The following is a 6,000-nucleotide window of genomic DNA, read 5'->3' as shown; positions in this document are numbered from 1 at the left end:
GGGTTACGGCTAGGGTTAGGGTTACGGTTAGGGTTACGGTTAGGGTTAGGGTTAGGGTTAGGGACAATGGTAAAAGCCAGTGCACGTGTAGGTCACTCAGAGATGGAAGACGAACTCAGTGGTAACAGCCAACACATGTGATTCACTTAGTGATGTGTTTCACTTAGTGTCAGTCAGGCCAAGTCAATGGTAATAGCCAGTGCACGTCTAGGTCACTTAGAGTCGGCAAGACCAACTGAATAGTAATAGGGAACACATGCTTCACTTAGTGACGTGTTTCACTTAGTGATGGTTAGCCCAAGTCAACGGTAACAGCCAGTGCACGTGTAGCTCACTCAGAGATGGCAAGACCAACTCAATGGTAACAACCAACAGATGTGTTTCACTTAGTGACATGTTTCACTTAGTGACCGTCAGACCAAGTCAACGGTAACAGCCAGTGCATGTGTAGGTGACTTAGAGGCGGCAAGACCAACTCAATGGTAACAGCCAACACATGTGTTTCACTTAGTGATGTGTTTCACTTAGTGACGGTTAGACCAAGTCAACGGTAACAGCCAGTGCATGTGTAGGTGACTCAGAGATGGAAGACCAACTCAATGGTAACAGCCAACACATGTGTTTCACTTAGTGATGTGTTTCACTTAGTGACAGTCAGACCAAGTCAATGGTAATAGCCTGTGCACGTGTAGGTGACTTAGAAGCAGCAAGACCAACTGAATAGTAATAGGCAACACATGTTTCACTTAGTGACGTATTACACTTAGTGCCCGTCAGGCCAAGTCAACCGTAACAGCCAGTGCACTTGTAGGTCACTCAGAGATGGAAGACCAACTCAATGGTAACAGCCAACACATGTGTTTCACTTAGTGACGTGTTTCACTTAGTGGCGGACAGGCCAAGTCAATGGTAACAGCCAGTGAACGTGTAGGTCAGTTATAGGCGGCAAAACCAAGTGAATGGTAATAGGCAAAACATGCTTCACTTAGTGACGTGTTTCACTTAGTGACGGTTAGACCAAGTCAACGGTAACAGCCAGTGCACGTGTAGCTCACTCAGAGATGGCAAGACCAACTCAATGGTAACAACCAACAGATGTGTTTCACTTAGTGACATGTTTCACTTAGTGACAGTCAGACCAAGTCAACGGTAACAGCCAGTGCATGTGTAGGTGACTCAGAGATGGAAGACCAACTCAATGGTAACAGCCAACACATGTGTTTCACTTAGTGACGTCTTTCACTTAGTGGCGGACAGGCCAAGTCAATGGTAACAGCCAGTGAACGTGTAGGTCAGTTAGAAGCGGCAAAACCAAGTGAATGGTAATAGGCAAAATATGTTTCACTTAGTGACGTGTTTCACTTAGTGACTGTCAGTCCAAGTCAACGGTAACAGCCAGTGCACGTGTAGCTCACTCAGAGATGGCAAGACCAACTCAATGGTAACAACCAACAGATGTGTTTCACTTAGTGACATGTTTCACTTAGTGACAGTCAGACCAAGTCAACGGCTATAGTTAAAACTTAAAATCTTCTGAATTAATGTATGTATTTGAATCCAATTTTTTCAGCTTTTTTACCTATCCACCAAGAGTAATTAAAAAGTCCCCTTATTCACATTTCCAGCATAAATGTGAAATACCTTTATACTTTAGACAATTTTTCCAGTGTCAAATGCCAACATCATTTTATAAAAATTAAGGCTGTAATATAATATGAATTTCAGTCTTTTCATCTGTATGCTGATTTTCTTTTGAATTGATGCATTTTTATTTTTTCTTCTTATGTTATGAGCCACCTGGAGTATTTGGACACCACTACTGAATAAAGTAGAAAGCAGATGACAAGGTTACCGTATGTCAAAAGCAGAATTTAAAAATAATTAAATTTTTAAATTTAATCTGAATTGTAAAGAAAAATCTTCTGGAACAAAGTATAGGGGGTTGGGTTCCCCCATCCTTAACTCAGGGGTGTCAAATGTGTCTTTTTATAATGAACGGCTTTTCTATACGCAACATTAACCTCTTCTATTAAAATTACACAGTACATAAAACAGTAAAAATAGTATTTCAAAACTGATCTTAAGTCTTTGTTATCTGGGTTTATTTGAACACAAAAGTCCTCTTTAAGGTTTCTAAGTTAGGCAATGATAGCCTGGAAGAGAAGAAATGCAACATCTTAAAATACAGTTTGAAGCAATTAGAGGAATTTATTATAGTTGGCCTGCTTGTATTTCCTTATTGGGGCAATCTAGAAGCAATTTTAAGGAAAGGGGCAGGTGATAGATAATTCAGCTCTTACTTAGAAACTTTGCAGGGAGATAGCTGTTTTTAGCAATAAAGCCTGTAGCTGGGACTCTACTAGTAGTAGTATTTAATTTTCTCCAGCAAGGGGTTTTATAAAAGGTCTTTTAAAATGAGTTGCTTTGTTGGGCTTTAAAGAAAAATTTGGATTGCTTTTCTAGTTGAAAGATTGATTATATATTTCATAAAAGGTTGCTTTCAAGTTAAATGGCTGCCTTGCCTTTTTTTTGAGCCCTTAATCTAATATTTTACTGCTCCAGCAAAAACTATCCAAGTCCAGAAGCATGTTCAGTATACGCTATGTCAGCCTTCAAAAAACATTCAAAAGACTCCCAAAATAATTGATATTTAATTTCCTAATTGTTTTCTGCCCAGCAACAGCCAATATGGGGAATCAGATGCCCCTCTAATATTTCTAAGCACAATTACCTACATTTGTTGAGATATTTATACATAGGAATAAACCATTAATCCCCTGATTCAGTTCATCTACTTTTAGGTTTTTCCCTGACAAAATGTTTTAAATCCATACAGATTTCTGATAATGTTTTTTTTTGTTAACGTTCTTACATTTATACCTTCTTGGGTAGAGAAAAGGCGGCTTTTTTCCAAATCATTTTGTGGCTTTGGCAGACTATTAATGTGAAGGTATCTCTGAATTCTAATGGGAATATAGGCAGTTATTTAATAGCAAAAGCAATAGCACTTAGACTTATATACTGCTTCATAGTGTTTTACAGCCTTCTCTAAATGGTTTATAGCAGACATATCAAACACAAGGCCCGGGGGCCGGATCCGGCCCGCAAAGTGGTTTCATGCGGCCTGCGAAGCCATCCTGGAAACAGTGAGGGAACGGCCCCCACTTCCTTGGCCCTGGCCCTGGCCCAGAGACCCTCCTGCCAGAGACCCTCAGATCCATCCCACTCCTGCGCAGGCCCCCATAGGCACCCTTGATGTGAACGATGTAGAGCTAGCCACGCCTACCCAGTAGGCCACGCCCACCCTGGCCATACCCACCCGGCCCCCTGAGGGCAACCGCAATGCTGATGCGGCCCTCAATGAAATTGAGTTTGACACCCTTGGGTTAGGGTTAGGGTTGGGGTTTGGGGATAGGCTTAGGGTTAGGGTTTGGGTTAGGGGTTAGGATTAGGGGTTAGGGCTAGGGTTGGGGTTGGGGGTTTGGGGTTAGGGTTTGGAGTTAGGATTTGGGGTTAGGGTTGGGGTTAGGGGTTAGGGGTTGGGGTTAGGGTTGGGGGTTTGGGGTTGGTTTGGGGGTTAGGGATTGGGCATAGGGTTAGGGTTGGGGGTTACGGATAGGGTTAGGGTTAGGGTTTGGGTTAGGGGTTAGGGTTAGGGGTTAGCGTTAGGGTTGGGGGTTAGGGTTTGGGGTTGGGTTAGGGGTTGGGGGTTAGGGTTTGGGTTAGGGTTAGGGTTGGGGGTTAGGGGTTAGGGTTTGGGTTAGGGGTAAGTGTTAGGGTTAGTGGTTAGGGCTAGGGTTGGGGTTGGGGTTTGGCGTTTGGGGTTAGGGTATGGAGTTAGGATTTGGGGTTAGGGTTGGTTTGGGGTTAGGGTTTGGGGATAGGGTTAGGGTTTGGAGTTAGGGATAGGGTTAGGGCTAGGGTAGGGGTTGGGGGTTAGGGTTGGGGTTTAGGGTTAGGATTGGGGGTTGGGTGTTAGGGGTTAGTGTTTGGGTTAGGGGTTAGGGTTGGGGGTTGGGGTTAGGGTTTGGGTTAGGGGTTAGCGTTAGGGTTAGGGGTTAGCATTAGGGATAAGGTTAGGTTGGGGGTTAGGGTTGGGGGTTAGGGTTAGGGTTAGGATTAGGGGATAGGGTTAGGGTTGGGGGTTATAGTTGGGGGTTTGGGATTGGTTTGGGGGTTAGGGTTTGGGGATAGGGTTAGGATTGGGATTTGGGTTTGGGGTTAGGGTTGGGGGTTAGGGTTGGGGGTTTGGGATTGGTTTGGGGGTTAGGGTTTGGGGATAGGTTTACGGTTAGGGTTTGGGTTAGGGGATAGGATTAGGGTTAAGGTTAGGATTAGGGGTTAGGGCTAGGGTTGGGGTTGGGGTTTGGGGTTAGGGTTGGGGGTTAGGGGTTGGGGGTTAGGGTTTGGGTTAGGGGTTAGGGATAGGGTTAGGGTTGGGTTAGGGGTTGGGGGTTTGGGGTTGGGGTTAGGGTTTGGGTTAGGGTTGGGGGTTAGGGGTTGGGGTTGGGGGTTAGGGGTTGGGTTTGGGGTAAGTGTTAGGGTTAGTTGTTAGGGCTAGGGTTGAGGTTGGGGTTTGGCGTTTGGGGTTAGGGTATGGAGTTAGGATTTGGGGTTAGGGTTGGTTTGGGGTTAGGGTTTGGGGATAGGGTTAGGGTTTGGGGTTAGGGATAGGGTTAGGGCTAGGGTTGGGCTTTGGGGTTGGTGTTTGGGGTTAGGGTTGGGGGTTAGGGTTGGGGGTTTGGGATTGGTTTGGGGGTTAGGGTTTGGGGATAGGTTTAGGATTAGGGGTTAGGGTTAGGGCTGGGGTTGGGCGTTGGGTTTTGGGGTTAGGGTTGGGGGTTAGGGGTTGGGGGTTAGGGTTAGGGTTAGGGTTTGGGTTAGGGGTTAGGGTTAGGGTTGGGTTAGGGGTTGGGGTTGGGGGTTAGGGTTTGGGTTAGGGGTAAGTGTTAGGGTTAGTGGTTAGGGTTGGGGTTGGGGTTTGGCGTTTGGGGTAAGGGTATGGAGTTAGGATTTGGGGTTAGGGTTGGTTTGGGGTTAGGGTTTGAGGATAGGGTTTGGGGTTGGGATAGGGTTAGGGCTAGGGTAAGGCTTGGGGTTGGGGGTTAGGCTTGGGGTTTAGGGTTAGGATTGGGGGTTTGGGGTTGGTTGTTAGGGGTTAGGGTTTGGGTTAGGGGTTAGGATTAGGGTTAGGGAGGGTTGGGGTTGGGGGTTGGGGTTAGGGTTGGGGTTAGGGGTTAGCGTTAGGGTTAGGGGTTAGCATTAGGGATAAGGTTAGGTTGGGGGTTAGGGTTGGGGGTTAGGGTTAGGATTAGGGGTCAGGGATAGGGTTAGGGTTGGGGTTGGGGGTTAGAGTTAGGGGTTTGGGGTTAGGGTTAGGGTTGGGCGTTGGGGTTGGGGTTTGGTGTTAGTGTTGGGTTAGGGTTGGGGGTTAGGGTTGGGGGTTTGGGATTGGTTTGGGGGTTAGGGTTTGGGGATAGGGTTAAGGGTTTTGGTTAGGGGTTAGGGTTAGGGTTAGGATTAGGGGTTAGGGATAGGGTTGGGGTTGGGGGTTAGAGTTAGGGGTTTGGGGTTAGGGTTAGGGTTGGGCTTTGGGGTTAGGTTTGGGGTTAGGGTTAGTGTTTGGAGTTAGGGTTTGGGGTTAGGGTTAGGGTTGGGTGTTTGGGGTTGGTTGGGTTTAGGGTTTGGGGTTAGGGATAGGGTTGGGGTTTAGGGTTAGGGGTTAGGGGTTAGGGTTAGGGTTTGGAGTTAGGGTTTGGGGTTAGGTTTGGGGTTAGGGTTGGGGTTTGGGTTTAGGGATAGGGTTAGGGTTAGGATTAGGATTAGGGGTTAGGGATAGGGTTAGGGGTAGGGTTGGGGTTGGGGTTGGGGGTTAGAGTTAGGGGTTTGGGGTTAGGGTTGGGGGTTGGTGGTTAGGGTGGGGTTAGGGTTAGGGGTTAGGGTTTGGGTTAGGGGTTAGGATTAGGGTTAGGGTTAGGGGATAGGGTTAGGGGTTAGGGC

This window comes from Vipera berus (genome assembly GCF_964194415.1).
Source record: "Vipera berus genome assembly, chromosome: 10".
NCBI lineage: Eukaryota > Metazoa > Chordata > Lepidosauria > Squamata > Viperidae > Vipera > Vipera berus.
The sequence above is the reverse complement of the archived record's forward strand: the minus strand, read 5'-3'. Positions refer to the sequence as shown.